The sequence below is a fragment of the Tachyglossus aculeatus genome, chromosome 1 (genome assembly GCF_015852505.1).
Source record: "Tachyglossus aculeatus isolate mTacAcu1 chromosome 1, mTacAcu1.pri, whole genome shotgun sequence".
NCBI lineage: Eukaryota > Metazoa > Chordata > Mammalia > Monotremata > Tachyglossidae > Tachyglossus > Tachyglossus aculeatus.
In genome coordinates this window covers 122,909,211-122,930,715 of record NC_052066.1, presented here as the reverse complement: position 1 = coordinate 122,930,715, position 21,505 = coordinate 122,909,211, and positions in this window count along the sequence as shown.

Here is a 21,505-nt window from a genome sequence, read left to right as displayed (position 1 = left end):
GCAGTTCAGAGGTAGAAGAGGATTAGAATTGAGTAGATGTCAGTGGATTTGGTAAGAAGTTCATTTGTCGCCTTAGAGACAGAGGTTTTTGTGGAGTGTAGGTAGAAACTGAATTGGAGAAGAGGAAAAGGAGGCAGGAGGTGTAAACTTGTTCAAGAAGTTTAGAAAGGAATGGTAGGAAGGAGGTGTGGCGATAGCAAGAAGGAATGGTGGGTCAAGGAAGTGTTTTTTTGGTTTTTTTAGGATAGTGGATACGTGAGCCTATTTGAAAGCAGAAAGGAAGAATCATTGGAAAGTGAATGGTTGACGATGGCAATTAAGAAGGGAGGAGACAAGGTTTTGATAAGATGTGAATGGATGGGTAGGAGGCAGATGGAAGGGGTAGATTATATTTTATAATTCTAATTAGGTCATGTTGGATGGGTTTCATTTGACAATTGTCAGTTTAAACAAATATTGTGATAAAACTTCATTTTTATAACATTAAAAAAGTGTGTGGTATGTGTTTCTAAATTAATCTGAACCAGTTTCAGAATAGCAAAATTTTAGATTAACACACACAAATCTCCCTGATGATTGTTAAAATGAAAATTTGCTTGTCACAATTCATCATCAAATTCTGCATGATGGGCCCAAATGGCTCAGGTTGAGCAGGTGTGAGGAGGATATTTTTGCAGTGAGTGTGTCCTCATGAGCGCCTACTCATTCCTATGCACAAGTAGCAGCTGCTACTGTTGACATACAGCTAATTCCTGTGCTTCTGACGCTAGACAGTCTGCTGATTCTTATGTCACTTTCCAGGATTTTAAAACTCCACAGCTCCATGACAAACTCTGTGGGTGGGTAGGCATAAAGATTAGTGATGCAGGAGGCCCTTCTGGTGGAGTACAGCTCTTCAAATGGTGAGAGGTTTGGATTTGGGCTGGTGAATAGCTCAGAGGCTGTTTCTTTATAAATCTTCTAGTCCGGGGCATAGGCCAGCCACTGACGGGGAGGCTCAAGGTGTGGAGACCTGTCCCTAAACTCAACATTTCTGGGGTTTTCCCCTGAGCATTCATTCCTCACTCTGGTGCTGCTAGCCAGTGGAAATGGTTTCTGGCTCCTCTGGTGAACCGTGACAGGAGTCTGGCCTCTGTGGAGACTTGCAGACCGAGTTTACAATCTATTGGAGGAGATTACAATCTATGATTTGGAAATTCTTTAGCCTTCTGTCAATATATTTTACAAATTCAAAGTAGTACTTACAGTATAACAGAAGTCAAGGAAAACATCTTAATAATAAGTTTCTTTATACAAGCCCCATAAAGGATTTTTTTCCACTTTTCCTGAGCACCAGCTGTGAATTAAATTCTGTAGACTGTCTACATTTCTTGGTAGAAAAATGCCCAAAAGCAAAGATCATTTCAATTAGCCCTCCAAGTTCTGTTTCTAAAAAGGTTTCATTATATACCTGCCTCTCCTTGATGTGAAGACTTCTGGATTAATGCATTTTGTAACAAAGTAAATAGCAGTCCAGAAGGACATCTTCATAAAAATTTTTAGGAATAATTTACAGTCCTTTTTATACATTGGGAAAACAGCTTCCAGTTTGTTACTAATAACATCTAGGACATGTTACTGAAGAATTCAACAAATGTAATGATTATCACTCAGTTGTATTTGAGTGTCTATTGTAGTAGTAGTAGTAATAATATTTATTAAGTATTTATGGTGTGCAGAGCGCTGAATCAAATGTTGGGAGAGAATACACTGGTGGGGATTAGACTTAGTCCTCGTCCATCAGGGGGCTCACCATTTATGAGTATAATCAAGAGGAGCGGACAGATAGATTAGGTATAATAAAACAATTAAACATTGAAACAGCATAAAAGATAAATACAGTAAATAAGAGCAAAATCAGTAGGGTGCTGTGGCTAGAGGAGCAGAATTTCAGGCCCCTTAGGGTCCAAGGCACACCCATAGCCACAACAACTGCTCCAGCAGCAGTTTTACCAAGGTTCTGCGGGGGCTTCAGGTTGCGGGTCGTTTTTCTCTCTCCCACCAGGTTGGTGGAAGGCAGGATGGGATGGAGTCTTGGTAGTTCCTGGAAAAACAACAAGGCTGGCTGTTCAGTATTAGGGGAACATTGAGAATGCACAACAGGCAGTTTTTCCCCCAGCCCGGCACACACACAGAGTATCGCAGGAGCAGGGGCCCTCAGTGGCAGAAGGGAAAGCTGCATTTACCAAGGATGCTTGGCTAGCACATTGTGCTGAGAACTTCAAAGAGTATAACAAAAGCAAAGCACATATCACCCGCCTTTAAGGAGCTCATAATATAATGGGAGAAACAGATGTACAAAGATTATGCGCACACTGTGGGAGCGGGAGGAAGAACAAAGCCAGTACTGTGAATATTATGATGAATCGATATGTATTGAGAACTATGTGCAGAGCACTCTACTAAACACTTGAAAGAGTACAATAGTGCATGTAGATATGACCCCTGCCCTCAAGGAGTTTACAATTATCGGGTTGACTAATTGCTTGCTTGATGGAAAATCCAGGAAAGTGCTCTAGTAGGATAATTGAAAGAATGAATCCATTGTAGAAAATGAGGTTCATGACTTCCTCTCCCTACAAGTGTTCTTGCTGTTAAATAGTTGGCAGATCACTGACTTCAATCATTCTGACTATGCTGTCAGGCTAATCTTATAAGCAAATCCCATCCTATTGCTTATGGGAATCGTTTCAATCTGGTATATTCATTCATTCAATTGCATTTATTGAACACTTCCTGTGTGCAAAGCACTGTACTAAATGCTTGAGAGAGTACACTATAACAACAAACAGACACATTCCCTGCCCATAACGAGCTTATAGTGTAGAGGTGTAGTTACATAACATCTCTCTTTGGCCAACTGAGCCCTGGTTTCTTCCGACCTCATACGCTAGATACTTCTAGGGCATACACAACTTTAGGTGTGGTTAGGTTCTACTACACTGGCCATCCTCTGTCATGAGTAATGAGGGTTTACTTTCCATCTGTGTGAATTCAATTTTACAAGATTGAATCATGTCATTCAAAAACTTAAAACACTACTGACTAGCTTTAGTGAAAAAACTGAAATTCAAGTTTTCAGATGTCAAAATACAAAATTAAAAATAAAGGTGTTCAGTATATTTAATGATAATGAGAGAGTGCCTCACTTTTCCCAATGGAATCTCTCAAAGCCAGTGCTTGATACACTCTGTATCTATATTCATATTTAGCAAAGGATATTAGAATGGATAACCAGCGAGAAGCAGCGTGGCTTAGTGGAAAGAGCCCAGACTCGGGAGTCAGAGGTCATGGGTTCAAATCCCGGCTCCGCCACTTGTCAGCTGTGTGACTTTGGGCAAGTCACTTAACTTCTCTGCGCCTCAGTTCCCTCATCTGTAAAATGGGGATTGACCGTGAGCCCCCCATAGGACAACCTGATTGCTTTGTAACCTCCCCAGTGCTTAGAACAGTGCTTTGCACATAGTAAACGCTTAATAAATGCCATCACCACTATAACCCTATATTACTATGCTGCAGCGGGAAATAAACTTAGTAATAATACCTTTGATTTAACTAACACTTTTTTTCCTTCAAGCTCTTCAAAAATATCTCATTTTTCCTCGAGTTATCCGAATGAGGTAGCTAATAGCGGGTGTTATTAGCTCCATTTTACAGATAAGGAAACTGGGTATAACACATCACAGCTGCAAACTCACCAGGGCTCACACCTAACTAGAAGAGACTCATTTCCTTTTGCCTGGTTGGGATTTTGAACGAAAATAAAAATCCAGGCTTCTAGCTTTCCCTACTCCTCTGGTGCCTCCCCATATGTCATTTTTAGTGTTTCAGTGGTCTTTGCTCTTAGCCAGCATTACATGCTAAGACCCCTGCTAGACACCTGTTGAATACAAACAGATTGATACTCCAAACATTGAGTTATCACTCTGAAACATTTAGAAACCTAGTGATGGTCCCTGGACTATGAGCAGCACTGGAAATGGTGGGAGACAGTTACGCTCCAATTTTGGGATACCCATTACCAGTGGTGCACAAATAACCATTCATTCATGCATTCAATCGTATTTATTGAGCGCTTACTGTGTGCAGAGCATTGTACTAAGCGCTTGGGAAGTACAAGTCGGCAACATATAAAGACGGTCCCTACCCAACAATGGGCTCACAGTCTAGACAAGCCTAGGGACCAAAGAAAGCCAAGCAGGCCAGTGGAAAATAATAATAATAATAATGACATTTATTAAGCGCTTACTATGTGCAAAGCTCTGTTCTAAGCACTGGGGAGGTTACAAGGTGATCAGGTTGTCCCGCGTGGGGCTCACAGTCTTCATCCCCATTTTACAGATGAGGTAACTGAGGCACAGAGAAGTTAAGTGATTTGTCCAAAGTCACACAGCTGACAATTGGTAGAGCCGGGATTCAAACCCATGATCTGTGACTCCAAAGCCCGTGCTTTCTCCACTGAGCCATGCTGCTTCTCTAAGAAGGAAGCTAAAGTATTATAATGGTAATAATAATGATAATAATAATGATGATGGTATTTGTTAAGCACTTACTATGTATCAAGCACTGTTCTAAGCACTGAGGTAGATATAAGATTATGAGGTTGGCCGCTGTCCCTGTCCCACATGGGGCTCACAGCCTTAATCCCCCTTTTACAGATGAGATAACTGAGGTGCAGAGAAGTAAGTGACTTGCCCAAAGTCACACAGCAGGCAAGTGGCAGAGTCAAGATTAGAACCCAGATCCTTTGACTCCCAGACTTGTGTTATTTCCACTAGGCCATGCTGCTTCACAGTGTGCCTTCCTCCCCTTCCTTTTTTTAAATTTTATTTTTGTGGTGTTTGTTAAATGATTTTTATGTGCCTGGCACTGTAATAATCAATGGGGTGTATACAAGATAAACACTTAGACATAGTTCATGTCCCACATGGGACTCACAGTTTTAATCCCCATTTCACAGGTAAGGTAACTGAGGCACAAAGAAGTTTCTTGCCCAAGGTCACGCAGCAGACATGTGATGGAACTGGGGTTGGGATCTAGGTCCTTTGAGTCCCAGGCCAGATTCTCTCCTGTTCTTTTTTGATTATGTTTCCATGTGAAGTTTCATCTGAGGAGAGGAAAGGAGCCCCATGCTTATTTTCCATAAATAAGTGTTCATCTTCTGTAAATAGTTTAGTTGAATAAGGAGGGGGAAGTATGTGTTAGCAGAAAATGAGAGGTACAAAATTAGGGAAACATAGATAAACTAATGGAAATTTTGCAGCTCGATTGATTCAAAGTATTTGTTGAGTGCCTACTGTGTGTGGAGCACTGTATTATGTGCCTGAGAGAGTACAACTAGTTACGCGACCCCCCGAAGACTGAGCCCCTTACTTCCTCTCCCCCTCGTCCCCTTCTCCATCCCCCCATCTTACCTCCTTCCCTTCCCCACAGCACCTGTATACATGTATATATGTTTGTACATATTTATTACTCTTTTTATTTATTTATTTTACTTGTCCATATCTATTCTATTTATTTTATTTTGTTAGTATGTTTGGTTTTGTTCTCTGTCTCCCCCTTTTAGACTGTAAGCCCACTGTTGGGTAAGGACTGTCTCTATATGTTGCCAACTTGTACTTCCCAAGTGCTTAGTACAGTGCTCTGCACACAGTAAGCGCTCAATAAATACGATTGATGATGATGATGATGATACAATAGAGGTAGAGGACATGAACCCTGTCCTCAAGGAGATTGTAGTGTAAAGAAGTGCTCAAATAATAGACTATGTAAATATGGACACCACCACCATCCCTCCCCATCCCACAAACTCACAATTTTGTCATTATCCTTGATCCTCCCTCAATATAAAGCCCAGCTTGTCACCAAATTCTGACATTCAAATCACCACATTACTAATCCAAACACTTGTCATATCCAAACTCGATTACTGCATCAGCCCCCTCAGACCAGCCCGCTTCCAGCCTCTCCCCTCTCTAGTGCGTACTAGTCATCTCCCCTGCCAGATAATCTACTAAAACCACTTGCATATCTCCCCACTTCTCAAAAACAGTCAATCAATGGTATTTGAGCACTTAAGATATGCAGAGTACTGTGCTGAAGGCTTGGGAGCAGAGTTCAATCAATCAATCAATCGTATTTATTGAGCGCTTACTATGTGCAGAGCACTGTACTAAGCGCTTGGGAAGTACAAATTGGCATCACATAGAGACAGTCCCTACCCGATAGTGGGCTCACAGTCTAAAAGGGGGAGACAGAGAACAGAACCAAACATACCAACAAAATAAAATAAGTAGGATAGAAATGTACAAGTAAAATAAATAAATAAATAAATAAACAGAGTAATAAATATGTACAACCATATATACATATATACAGGTGCTGTGGGGAGGGGAAGGCGGTAAGGCGGGGGGATGGAGAGGGGGACGAGGGGGAGAGGAAAGAAGGGGCTCAATCTGGGAAGGCCTCCTGGAGGAGGTGAGCTCTCAGCAGGGCCTTGAAGGGAGGAAGAGAGCTAGCTTGGCGGATGGGCAGAGGGAGGGCATTCCAGGCCCGGGGGATGACGTGGGCCGGGGGTCGATGGCGGGACAGGCGAGAGCGAGGTACAGTGAGGAGATTAGTGGTGGAGGAGCGGAGGGTGCGGGCTGGGCAGTAGAAGGAGAGAAGGGAGGTGAGGTAGGAGGGGGCGAGGTGATGGACAGCCTTGAAGCCCAGAGTTGGTAAACATGTTCCTTGTACACAAGACGTTTGTGGTCTACAGTGAAAGAAAGACCAAGGTTGGCTTTATGGGCTATTCAGCCTGCTAGATCTCCTCTAATAGAAGGAAACTGGAAGCTTTGACAGAAATAACTTTCAGATAGGGGACTAGAGGACAGGAGAACTCCTTTGCGGTCTTGGGCTTGGTATGGGGTTAGGGTGGGGCATTTGCCTCAGTAATACTGATGGTATTTAAGTGCTTACTATATGCCTAGCATTATGTTAAACACTGCGGTCGATACATTAGATACATACATATAGTATAAGCAGTCATAGATGTGGAAGACATAACTCACTAATGGTGAAGTGTACTTCCAGTGTCCAAGGGCCTCTTTAGGTAATAAATGAGCCTGGACTGGAGTGGCATGACCTCCTGGAGACACCACAGATGTATAAGAAGGCACCACACGTAAGGCAGAGCATCAGTTGCTCAGCCACTGGCTCATTATCCCAAAGACCCCAGCCCAAAAGTCCAAAAGGGAAGGTATGGAAGGCAATAACATGTAAGTATCTGCCAGTGAGAGCTTGTTGGGTGACAGTAGGGACTTCTGATATGGGACAAAATAATCCCCTATTAGCAGGTAGGGAAAATAATTGAGAATTTCATGATCTATTTCATCTAGGACACAGTATTCCAGGCACCAAAATATCCAATAGCTCCATCAACTGAAGTCACCCAGAAATTCCCAATGGAGGGAAACAAGTCGGTCAGATTGCATAGTAAAAAGTGAGGGAAACTCAAATCCTAGAAGATGAAGGGATTTCTTCCCCAGATCTCCCCAGTGGATCTTCCCCTGACCATTCTCACATTTTTAGGATTAAAATGATGATCCCCTTTGTGGTTCATGATGCCATTAAACACAGGGAAAACCCACCTTTTGTGAAAAAAAGCCAAACTACTTCTGAACAATCAAACAATTCATACAAGCATTTGACTGAGGAAGTTGCCCTGGTCCCTCCTGTCAGCCCGCCCATTCCTTCCCCCGTTCATCCATTTGGTCTATTTCCCCCACTGCCCTGGTCTCTCCACTCTGTTCATGTCCCCCACCCCCATTCCACATGTTCCACTCGCTTCACACCCTCCCCTGACACCCTGTCCCTCTCTGCTCTGGTTGCTCCATTTGCTTAGTACAGTGCTTAGCACCCAGTAAGTACTCAATAAATATGATTGATTGGTTGAGATGTCCAAAAGTGCATAGACTGTAAGAGCCAAGGTAGTGACGTGTTAGACTGTAGATGTGCCTGGGGGAGGAAAAAAAAAAATCTGGAGATGCCATCTGAAAAAGATGGGATTTAGAAGGGATTTCAAGACATCAGAGCTGTGGTCTCAATGATTTAAAGGGGGAGATATTTCCAGGCCAAAGGAAAGGTATGACTTGTAAGAGGTAGGAGAGTCTAGAATGAAGCACAATAGGCAGGTGAACTAGGGAGAAATTAAAACAAAGAGCTGGGACTGTTGTGAGAAAAGATTGTGGACAGGTAACAGGAGAGAGCAGGTAGTACTTGAAAGGTCATGATAGTTTTGAAAGATATTTTCAAGGCTGGGGAAAACATTTCCAATCCAGAGGTAAGTAGTGAACCAGGGTTCTTTTCACATAAGCCCGAGTGATCTTAAACCATTAGAAAGCACAACCAAAGTGAACATGCTATGAGGGCAAATATAATGAACCTTTATGGCCTTGTAATATCGAGATAGTCTTATTGGAAAACTCCAGCGACATGATGAGAATCAGTATACCTGTTGGAAAGAACAATGGCCTGGGATTCAGGATACCTATATAGTTCTAATCCTGATTCTGCCTTTTGCCTGCTGTGTGACTCAGGGCAATCACTTAACTTCTCTGTGCCTCCATAGAACGAGGAATCAAAATCATTTTCCCCCTCCCTTTAGACTGTGAGTTTCATGTGGGTCGTGTGTTATGTCCAGTCTATCATGTTGTATCTATTCAAGTGCTTAGTAAGGTGCTTGGCACTTAGCAAATACCAATTTTTAAAAATTAATTTTCAGCTAGGACCAACTTATGGCTTTTGCATCAACAAAGACAGAAAAATGCAAAATCACAGTCCTTCATGATTCAATGATTCTGGGACCAAGGGTAAATCACTTAGCTTCCCTGTGTGCAGAACTGATGACCTCAACACTTCTCTGTCTCTTAATACGTTTAGTGTCAGTTCAGGACTTGCACCACAAAAATCAACCAAAAATATGGGGTTATAAACTTAAAAAAGACCCTTCATATAAAAACCCAGGCCTTTTGGTTTTCTCATTTGTGAAATGGGACAATACTACGTAGCCTCAGTACCAGCTTTTCATTGTGAGCCTGGGGATGAAAAGAGGGCAGACAATTTAGGGTAAATAGGGGCTAGGAAAGGACAGCCTCAGAGAGCTAACAGGGTAGAAAGCAGAATTTGGGGTGTTGTCAGTCTTATGTAGAAGCTCTCAAGTCTTGTCAGGAGGACCTGAAAATAGCAAGGAGCAAGACCGGGAATTCAGCTCAATAAACAGTGGGGATAATCTCCCCTTTCACCTCCCAAGGAGTTATTCAAGGAGTTATTCTCTTTGCCACAAAATTAAAGATATAGAGAACCTTCATTGAGAGGCAAATGGTTACTGCAGGACTTCTTTTAGTGTGTTTATTTATTTAAGGGATCAAACTATTGACCGGTGTCTCTGAATCAAGCCCTGTTCCGTTGTCCCTGGCGAGTGCTTGCTCACTCTCATATCCATTAGTACATGTTACTCTTATAAGAACATTATACCAATGATGGATTTCTGATAAATTGTCACTGCAGGATTGTAACTGGAGACCCTGGCTTTTAGCATTTAGCAGAATGGAAACTAAAAGGGTAGTAGTGGGGGATAAGGAAACATGGTAGACTAGGGGTTTTATTAGGAAGGAAACCATCACCATGCTGCTAAGTAGATATAACAACTTGGGTAAAGACTAGTAACTATTCAGCTATCCACTGTCCATGTGGAGCATCACAGCTGGTGACAATTCTAAGGTGAGGGGCCCCATGTTGCTTCTATAGGCATCATTTAAGGAACCAAGAAATGAAAATAGGGTTTCCCTTTCCAACCATGCTGTTTGAAATAAATATAATTGATATTAAAGACTACTGTTTTGTACATTTGCCCATTCACTCCAGACAAGTGCTACCAATGTCATAACATTCGATCATTCCCTCCTCTAGCCTCTAAGCTTCTTATGGGCAGGGAACGTGTTTGTTAATTTTGTAGTCTTGTACTCTCCCTAGCACTTAGTACAGTGCTCTGCACATAGTAAGTGCTCAATAAATACCAATGATTGATTGGCTGGGATTTTCCCAGCTGGGAGCTACCAGGTCCCTGTCCACTAGAGGTATCTGCATTGGTCTTTGGGTGCCCCAGATTGCTCCTGCAGCTCTGGCTTGCTTTCTTAGACTCCCTTGTCTCCCCATGTCTGCTCAGGCTTCTCCTTCATCAAGGAGCACCTCTTACCCAGTACTTCCCTCGTCCACTCTCCAGACACTGGACTCCTTCAGCTAACTCTTATCCAATCCCTCCCCACTCCATGCACTATCCCTTGCCCCTCCCCTACCCCAATGCTGAACCTTTCCCGAAATGCCCCTAATCTTCCTCCCCCTGCATCCATCCCCATCAGTTTACTCCCATCCAACGATTTCCTAACCCTTGCGCCCTCCCCTCCCCCTGCCCAACATCAGCCTCAGTCAAGTGCAACCTGTGGAGAGGGCCTGTGGCCATAGCATCACTGGGAAGCTTCTCTTCATCCTTGACCTATTCCTGACTCAATCACTTCTCCCCGCCATCGCCGAAACCTGGCTCTCCCTAGATGACAGTGTCTTCTGTGTTTCCCCTTCCACTGGCCAGGGTGGTGGCGGGGTGGGTGTTAATTTTCTCCTACTCACCAAGACTCACTGGGAAAGGGGAAGGAGTTGTCCTCTCTTGCCCCACAAAGCCATTTTAGTATAATCCCATCTCCCCCATCACTCATTCCTTTCCTTTGACGCTCACACCATCTGGTTCTATCACCCACTCCAAATACTAATTGTCCTTATTTACCACAACGCAGACTCCACCTTTAAGTTTTTGAACCATTTCAACACCTTTCTCACTTTTGTTCTCCCCTTTTCTGCCCCTAACACTGATCCTTGGGAGATTTCAACATCCTTGTGAATGTTCCTGATGGTCTTTCCATTCATTCATTCATTCATTCAATCGTATTTATTGAGTGCTTACTGTGTGCAGAGCACTGTACTAAATACTTGGAAAGTACAATTCAGCAATAAATGGAGACAATTCCTGCCCACAATAGGCTCACAGTCTAGAAAAGGGGAGGCAAGCAGCAAAACAAGTAAACAGGCATCAATATAAATTAATAAAATTATAGATATATATACATCATTAATATAAATAAATAGAATTATAAATACAGGTCTGTGAACTCTAGTTCTGGTGTTGCACCACAGTTGAACTAATGAAATTAAATGGGCTGAACTCCTAAACCAGTAAAGGCTCAGAATATATACATTTTTTTCTTCATGTAACATGTTTGCCTGAAAAATGTCACTGCATTATAGATTTTCATTGAAGTCTGTGGAAAGACCCTTTCTGTGCTTTCTGAGGGTAAAGGGGAGCCCCTGTCATTTCTGAAATTGCGAACCATCTACCATAGGGACCAGGATGTGACTGAGCATATCAAAAAATGAAAGAAAAGTAAACTGACAGGATGACTCTGGATTTTTGGCCCTCTTCAAAAGATGAGACCAAATGATCATGTTTTGGATTGGACTATAAAACCAGCCAACCACCCTCTGAGGCTCTCCGCAGGCTTCATTTGATTAGTGGTGTGGAATCAAATCACAGGCCTGGAAGGGCGCTAGATAAAGTGTCTAATCCAGGGGTGTCCATCTCGTGGGCTGTGATGAACCCATTTGACTTGGTGAGAACTAGCGTAGCCCGGTGGAAAAAATGCCCAGGAGTGGGAGGCAGGAAACTCGGTTCTAATCCCAGCTCTGCCACTTGCCTGCTTTGTGACTTTGGGAAAGTCACTCAACTTCTCTGTGTCTCCATTATCTCACTGTGAATTGGAGATTTAATGCCTGTTCTATCTCCTTCTTAGACTGTGAGCCCCATTATGGCCAGGGACTGTGTCCAACCTATCTTGTATCCACCCCAGTGTTTGGCACATAGTAAGCACTTAATAAATGTTATTATTATGATCATCATCCTCAATTTTATGTATTTATTTTATAGTATTTGTTAAGTACCTATGTGCCAAACACTGTTCTAAGTGCAGGGGCAGGTACAAGGTCATCAGGTCGGACACAGTCCCTGTCCCTCATGAGGGTAGTTTCCACTACCAGCTTCCTCTCACTCCTCAGCTCCACTGACTTGCTCCATTCCTCCTCAGCCACAAACCTATTTTGCCCCATGCTCAATCTCATCATTGTACTCGCTGTACAATAACATCCTCAAATCTGAAATTCCACTCTCTGACCACAACCTCCTGACTCATCTTCTCTCCCACAAACCCACTCCCCATAAATCTATTCTGTTCTCCACCAATATGACCAATCTTTTGACCCCACTTCATGTTCATCCTTGCGTGCCTTAACTCTGCCCTCTCCTTTGCCTTGCAACATTATTGCTCCATCTTTACTGACTCCCATGCCCATTGTTCTCATCAGTTGTTTCAGATATTTAACTCCCTCAAAATCCCTGCCCTCTCCTGCCTCCCCATCTCTTTCCCCTAATGATCAGGCTATGAACTTTATTTAAAAAATTGAAGCCATCAGGTGTGATCTCCCTAAAATCTGTCCTACTCCTCTCCAATCCCTCCATCCTCCTGCCCTTTCTTCAACTCTCCCATCTTTCCCAGCAGCAACTCAAGAGATCTCATGCCTCTTCTCAAAATCCACCCCATCACCTGAACCTACAATTGCATCACTTTGCACCTTATCATGGGGCTTGCCCTGCCCTTGTTCCTTCCCTGACTGCCATCTTCAACTGTTCCCTCTCCAGTGGCTTTTTCTCCCTGATTTCAAACATGCTCATGTCTCTCCATCTTGAAAAGAACCCTCCCTGCCTTTCTGTCCCCACCCCTTCTCTCATCCCCCTCCATTCATTCATTCAATCAATCATATTTATTAAGCAATTACTGTGTGCAGAGCATTGTATCAAGCTTTGGGGAGAGTACATTATAACAATAAATAGACACATTCCTTGCCCATAATAAGCTTATAGTCTAGAGGGGGAGACAGACAGTAATATAAATAAATGAATTGCAGATATGTACATATCCAGCTCTTCCAGTTATCACCCCATCTCCCTCCTACCATTCATCTCTAAACTCCATGAGAAAGCTATCTATACCTGTTATCTCCAGTTCCTTTCTTCCAGTTCTCTCCTTGACCCCTCCAATCTGGCTTTTGTCTACCTTCCTCCCCAGAAACGGCCCTCTCAAAAGTCATTGATAATCTTCTTGCCAAATCCAATGGCCTCTACTCCATCCGAATACTCCTTAACCACTCAGCTGCCTTCGACACTGTCGACCACCCCCTTTTCCTAGAAACAATATCCAACCTTGGCTTACCTGACACTGTCCTCTCCACATCCACATTTTCATCCTATCTCTCTGGCCACTCATTCTGAGTTTCTTTCTCGGGCTCCTCCTCCGCCTCCCACTCCTTAACTCCCTCAATGTTCACTTCTGGGTCTGCTTCTATTCTCCATCTACACCCATTCCCTTTGAGAACTGACTCATTGATATGGCTTCAACTACCACCTCTATGGGGTTGATTCCCAAATCTACATCTCCAGCCCTGATTGCCCTCCATCGCTGCAGTCTGGCATTTCCTCCTGCCTTCAGGGCATCTCTACTTGAATGCCTCATCGACTCGTCAGACTTAATATGTCTGAAACAGAACTCCTTATATTTCCACCCAAACCCTGCCCTCTCCCTGACTTTCATGTCACGCTAAACAGCACCACCCCATCCTCCCTGTCTCACAAGTCCATTAACTTGGTGTTATTCTAGACTCCTCTCTCATTCAATCCACATGTTCATTCTGCCAACAAAATCCTGTTGGCTGAAACTTCTTCCCTTTTTTTTACATCCAAACTGCTGCCACAGCAATCCAAGCATTTATCCTATCACACATTGAATACTCTAACACCCTCCTTGCTCCTGCCTCCTGTCTCTCCCCGTTCCAGTCCATACTTCACCCTGCTGCCCAGATCACTTTTCTACAAAAACATTTAGTTCATGTTTCCCCACTCCTCAAAAACCTCCAGTTTTTGCCTATCCGCCTTTGCATCAAACAGAAACTCCTTACCTTCTGCTTCAAAGCACTCAATAACCTTGTTCCTTCCTCCTTTGCCTTCCTACCCAGCCCACACATTTCAGTCCTGTATTGCCAGCCTACTTACTGTACCTCAATTTCATCTATCTCACTGCTGACTTCTTGCCCATGTCCTGCCTCTCGTCTGGAACGCCCTCCCACCCCCCCCACCCCTTTCATATCTCTTCACCTTCAAAGTCTTTTAGAAGGCACATCTCCTCCAAGAGGCCTTTCCTGACTAAGCCCTCATTTCCTCTTCTCCTACTCCCTTCTGCATCACCTTGTACTTGGATTTGTTCCCTTTATTTACCCTTCTCTCATCTCCACAACACTTATGTACCTTGCTGTGATTTATGTATTTATATGAATGTGTGTATCCTCTCTTGACTGTAAGCTTGTTTTGGGCAGGGAACATATCTATAAACTCTGTTACGTTGTACTCTCCTAAGCACTTAGAACAATGCTTAGTACACAGTAAGTGCTCAATAAATATGATTGATTGACTATCTCCCCATATCCCTCCTACCACTCCTTTCCAAAATCCTTCAGCGAGTTTCTACATTCACTGAATCCACTTCCTCTACTCCAACTTTCTCCTCAATCACCAGCAATCTGGCTTCCACCTGCTTCCACTCTATGGAAATGGTCCTCTGTCGTCAGTGATCTCCTTCTTACCAAATCCAAAGGCCTATACTCCATCCTAATTCTCATCAAACTTTCTGCTGCCTTTGACACCCCCCCACTCTCTTCTCCAGGAAGTATGATCTAACCATGGCTTCGGTGACACTGTCCTTTCCTGGTTCTCCTCCTATTTCTCTGATTACCCCTCATTCTCTTTCATAGGCCTCTCCTCTGCCTTCCATCCTCTAAATGTCAGGATGCCTCAAGGTTCAGTAAGCAGCATGATCTAGTGGCTAGAGCACAGGCCTGGAAGTCAGAAGGGCCTGGGTTCTAATCCTGGCTCTGCCACTTGTCTGCTGGTTGACTTTGGGTAAGTTACACATCTCTGTGTCTGTTATCCCATTTGTAAAATGGAGACTAAGACTTGAGCAACCTGACTTGTCTGTATTCACCCCAGTGTTTAGTACAGTGCCTGGCACATAGTGTGCAATATATACCATAATTATTATTATTATTTTCTCATCTCAATCTACACTCATTCCCTAGTCAGTCAATCATATTTATTTAGCCCTTACTGTGTGCAAAGCACTGTACCAAGTACTTGAGAGAGTACAATGTAATGGTAACCAGACACATTCCCTGCCCATAACAAGCTTACGGTCTAGAGGGAGGAGAACTCTTTCACTCCCACAGTGTCAACTATCATCCTACATGCATGATTTTGAAATCTACCTCTCCAGCCCTGACCTCTCTCCTTTGCAGTCTCATATTTCTTCTTGCCTCCAGGACACTCTACTTAGATGTCCCACTGACACCTCAAACTTAACATGTCCAAAATAGAACTCACCTTCCCTCCCAAACCCTGTCTTCCCCCTGCCTTTCCTCTCTCTGTAGACAGCATCCCCATCTTCTCTGTCTCTTCTTTGGCATTATCCTCAACTCACCTTTCTCATTCAACTCACATTTTATCTGTCATGAAATCCTTTCAATTCTGCCTTCACAACATCTCTAGAATCTGCCCTTTCCTTTCCATCCAAACTGTTATCACGCTGATCCAAGCACATATATTTCACTTTGACTACTGCTTCTGTCTCCTCGCTGACCTCCCTATATCCTTTATCTCCCCTCTTCAGTTCATACTTTACTCTGTTGCCTGGATCACTTTTCTGAAAAAAATATTCAGTCTAAATCTCCCCACTTCTCCAAAGTTTCCAAGGGTTGCCAAGACACTTCCTCATTAAACAGAAACTCCTCAACATCAACTTTAAGGCATTCAGTCAGCTCTCTCCCTCTTACCAAACCTTGCTGATTATTTACTACAACTCACCTCACACACTCTGCTCCTCTAACACCAACTTACTCTCTGTACCTTGATTTCATGGATACCTCCACTGACCTCTTGCCCATATTCCCTTCAAGCCTGGAACTCCCTCCCCTTTCATATCAGCGCTTAGAACAGTGCTTTGCACATAGTAAGCGCTTAATAAATGCCATCATCATCATCATTATCATCATATCCATCAGTGCATCACTCTTCTCACCTATAAAATGCTCCTAAAATCATTTCTCCTCCAAAGGCCTTCCCAAATTAAGCCCTTTATTTTCCCTAGGTTCCCTCCCCTCTCTATTGACTGTGAACTTGGCTGTTTACCTCTTAAGGACCTTGATACTCACCCCAGCGTCCTAATACTTCTGAAAAAAATTAATTAATTCAATCATATGTTTATGTGCAGAGCACTGTTCTAAAGTACAGTTGGAAAGTACAATTCAGCAATAGAGACAATCCCTGCCCTCACCGGGCTTACAGTCTAGAAGGGGGGGAGACAGAAATCAAAACAAGTAAACAGTTATCAACATAAATTAATAGAATTATAGATATATACACATCAAAATAAGTAAACAGGCATCAATATAAATATAGCCCATTGTTGGGTAGGGACCGTCTCTATGTGTTGCTGATTTGTACTTCCCAAGTGCTTGGTACAGTGCTCTGCACACAGTAAGTGCTCAATAAATATGATTGAATGAATGAAAAAACATAGATATGCAGGTAATAATAATGGTAATTATGGTATTTGTTAAGCACTTACGATTGCCAAGCACTGTTCTAGGTGCTGATATATTCTATTTCCCTTATCCTTAATCTATTTTAATGTCTGTCTTCTCTTGTGTATTGTAAGCTCCTTGTGGGCAGGGACTGAATTTACCAACCTTGTTGTATTGTACTTTCCCAAGAACTTTGTAAAGTTCTATGTATACAGTAAGCACTAAATATATACTATTGATTGAATGATTGACATTGTCTCTAACCCTGAACTGAAACTCCAAAAATTGCTGAACGAGCCATTCCTAAACAAAAATAGTGTACCTGAGTTTCATTTCCTTTGCTTTGTTTTTCAAAGTATTAGCAAACGGTTTCTGAAATTGAACACACCAATAATGTATATTTACATTTAAAGATTATATGAGAATGATCACTTTCAGTTTCTTCAACTAGCAGGAACACATTCAGCTGTTTGTTTTCTATTTAAGGATATGCACAATTGAGCATTATCTAAAAGGGAGACTTGGACAGGGCTATATGGTAATGGGCATTCCACTAAATGCCATTTTCTCCTAAAGCTTAGTGGGCTCTGGCTACTCCTCACCCAGGATGTCATTCACCCACTTATGCTATTTTTCCTTCTCACTTGGACTAGCCTTGCTAGAAGGTTGGAATAACTTGGCACCCATCTTGAACTTCCAGCAGAGAATGTGAAACCAATGGGATGGAGGAGAATCAATGCTTAGCTCTGGCATTTACAGATCAGCTCCTATTTAAGTGCCCCCAAATAAGAGAAGCTGAGCAAGGGAGCTGCCTTTCCTATCCCGTGGAAAACTCCAACTCCCAGTTTCAGCTGTTTTGTTGCGGTGAACTCAAAGCCTGAGTATAGTTCTTTTGTGGACAGAGGTGACAACTCTAATTTGGGAAATGGGTGCAAAATGTGGACCAGATTTTTAAAGGGGATGAAGATTGGATGGAGACAGGCCTCAAAGATCATTCAGTAAATCCAACAATTTATAGAAGGATGCATGGTATTTATTGAGTACTTACTGTTTGCAGATCACCATACTAAGCATTTGGAAGAGTACAGTATGAAAGCTGGTAGAGGCATTCTTTACCTATAAGGAATTTGCAATCTAGAGGGGAAGATAGACATTGATATAACGTATGGGAAATGTACCTGTGTGTTGTTAAGGTGAAGGCAATAACAAGTGCTTAAAGGGTACAGATCCAAGAGCACAGGTGACAGAAGGGAGGGAGAGAGAGTAGGGAAGAGTAGGATTAGTCAGGGAGAGTCTCTTGGCAGAGATGTGATTTTAGTAAGGCTTTGATAGTGAAGAAATTTGTTGTCTGTATATATAAAGGAAAAGGAGTTTCAGGCCAGAGGAAGGATGTGGCTACGGGGTTTGTAGCAGTACAGATGAGGGCAGGGCATAGTAAGTAGGTTGACGTTAAAGGAGTAAAGTATGCAGGATGAGCTGTAATAACAAATCATACTTCATGCTGGTGCCCGGATCATCTTTGTGCAGAAATGCTCTAGGCATGTTACTCCCCTCCTCAAAAATCTCCAGTGGCTACCAATCAATCTATGCATCAGGCAAAAACTCCTCAATCTCGGCTTTAAGGCTCTCCATCACCTCACCCCATCCTACCTCACCTCCCTTCTTTCCTTTTACAGCCCAGCCCGCACCCTCCGCTCCTCTGCTGCTCACGTCCTCACTGTGCCTTGTTCTCGCCTGTCCTACCATCGACCCCTGGCCCACATCCTCCCCCTGGCCTGGAATGCCCTCCCTCCGCACATCTGCCAAGATAGCTCTCTTCCTCCCTTCAAGGCCCTACTGAGAGCTCACCTCCTCCAGGAGGCCTTCCCAGACTGACCCCCCTCCTTCCTCTCAACCTCCCCATCCCCCCGCCTTACTTCCTTCCCCTCCCCACAGCACCTGTATATATGTATATATGTTTGTACATATTTATTTCTCTATTTATTTTACTTGTACATATTTATTCTATTTATTTTATTTTGTTAATATGTTTTGTTTTGTTGTCTGTCTCCCCCTTCTAGACTGTAAGCCCGCTGTTGGGTAGAGGCTATATCTATATGTTGCCAACTTGTACTTCCCAAGCACTTAGTACAGTGCTCTGCGCACAGTAAGCGCTCAATAAATACAGTTGAATGAATGAATGAATGAATGAAATCAGTAAGATAGAAAGGGGAGAAACTGACTGAGTGCTTTAAAATTGACGGTAAGGAGTTTCTGCTTGATGCAGAGGTGGATGGACAATCACTGGAAGTTCTTGAGAAGCAGTGTGGCTCAATGGAAAAAGCACGGGCTTTGGAGTCAGTGGTCATGGGTTCAAATCCCAGCTCCGCCAATTGTCAGCTGTGTGACTTTGGGCAAGTCATGTAACTTCTCTGCACCTCAGTTACCTCATTTGTAAAATGGGATTGACTGTGAGCCCCCTGTGGGACAACCTGATCACCTTGTAACCTCCCCAGTGCTTAGAACAGTTCTTTACACATAGTAAGTGCTTAATAAATGTTATTATTATTATTATTATTATTATTATTATTATTGAGGAGTGGAGAAATATGAACTGAATGTTCTTTTAGAAAAACGATTCAAACGGCAGAGTAAGTAAGGACTGGAGTGGGGATAGATAGGAGGCAAGAAGGCTGATCATCAATCAATTGATCATATTTCTTGAGCACTCACTGAATGCAAAGCACAGTACTAAATGCTTGTGAGAGCACAAAACAGCAACATAGCAGACACATTCCCTGCCCACAACGAGCTTACAGTCTAGAGGGTAGACTGACAACATAAATGAATTACACATATATGCATAAGTGCTGTGGGACTGGCAGGGGGCAGGGGTAGTGGGTAAAGGGAGCAAGTTAGGATGACACAGAAGGGAATGGATAAAGAGGAACTGAGGGCTCAGTCATAGAAGGACTCTTGGAACAGATGTGCCTTCAATAAGCATTTGAAATTGGGAAGAGTAATTGTTGAAAAAGGGAAGGCATTCCAGACCAGAGGCAGGATGTGGACCAGAGGTTGGAGGCCAGATAGATACGATTGAGGTACAATGAGTAGGCTGGCATTATTGAAGCTAAGTGTGCAGGCTGAGTTGGAGTAGGAGAGTAGCCTGGTGAGGTAGGAGGGGGCAAGGTGGTTGAGTGCTTTAAAGCTGATGGTAAGGAATTTCTGTTTGATACGGAGGTGGATGGGCAGCCACTGGAGGTTTGTGAGGAGTGGAGAAACATGGACTGAACGCTTTAATAGAAAAATGATCCAGGCAGCAGAATGAAGTATGGACTGGAGTGGGGAGAGGGAGGAGGGAGAAAGAAGGCTGATTGGGGCAGGATAGGAAAAGAGCTTAGATTAACATGGTAGCTGTTTGGATGGAGAAAGAGTGGATTTTAGTGATGTTGTGAAGGTTGATCTGACAGGATTTAGCGATAGATTGAATATGTGGTTTGAATGAGAGAATGGGAGAGAGGAATCGAGGGTAAGACCCAGGTTATGGGCTTGTGAGTCAGAAAGAATGGTGGTACTGTCTACAGTGATGGGAAAGTTGGGGAAAGGCGGGCAGGTGTTTGGAAAGATAAAGTCTGTTTAGACATGTTAAATTTAAGGTGACAAGAAAACATGAAAGAGGAGATGTCTTGAAGGCAGGAGGAAATGTAAGACTACAAAGTGGGAGAGAGTTAAGGGCTGGAGATGTAGATTTGGCCATCATCTGCAAAGAGATGGTAGTTGAAGCCATGGGAGCGACTGAGTTCTCTAAGGGAGTTGGTGTAGATGGAAAATAGAAAGTGACCCACAACTGAATTTGAGGGACACCCACAGTTAGGAGATGGGAGGCAGAGAAGGTGCCCGGGAAATAGATTGAGAATGAGCAGCCATAGAAGATAGGAGGAGAAACAGAAGAGGACAGTGTCAGCAAAGCCAAGGTTGGCTAATGATTCTGAGAGAAGGGAGCAGTCAACATTGTTGAAAGCATGTGAGAGGCCAAGGAGTATCAAGATAGAATAGAGGGAGTTGGATTTGACAAGAAGGAAATCATTTGTGACCTTTTTGAGGGCAGTTCTGTGGAGTGAAGGACATGGAAACAAGATTGGAGAGGGTCAAGGAGAGAATTGGAGAGAGGAACTTAAGACAACGGCTGATCTTTGGCTGATCATCATTGGCTGATGCAGTAGTTAAGGTCGGCTATGACAAGTGCTTGGATCAGCACGGTAACAGTTTGAATGGAGAATTAAGGACAGATTTTAGAGATGTTATGAAAGTAGAACTGACAGGATTTGGTGACAAATTGAATATGTGTGCTGAATTAAAGGTGCACTGTGGATAAAGCCAAGTTTACAAGCTGGTGAGATGGCAAGGATAGTTTAGTTCATCATGTTGTCTAAAATGATGGAAAAGACAGAGGAGGACAGGGTTTGGGTGGGAATACTAGGAGTTCTATTTTGGATATGTTATGTTGGAGAATCAATCAATCAATCAGTGGTATGGAGAGCTTACTATGTGCAGAGCACTGTACTAAGCGCTTGAGAAAGTACAATGCAATGTAAAAGAATTATCAAATGTGTTCTCTGCCCATAATAAGCTCGCAGTCTAGAGGACTGTTGTATCAATTGGCCAAGTAGTGACGTAACAAAGGTAGGAGGAAAAGCAAAATTTCAGAGAGAGTGGTCCT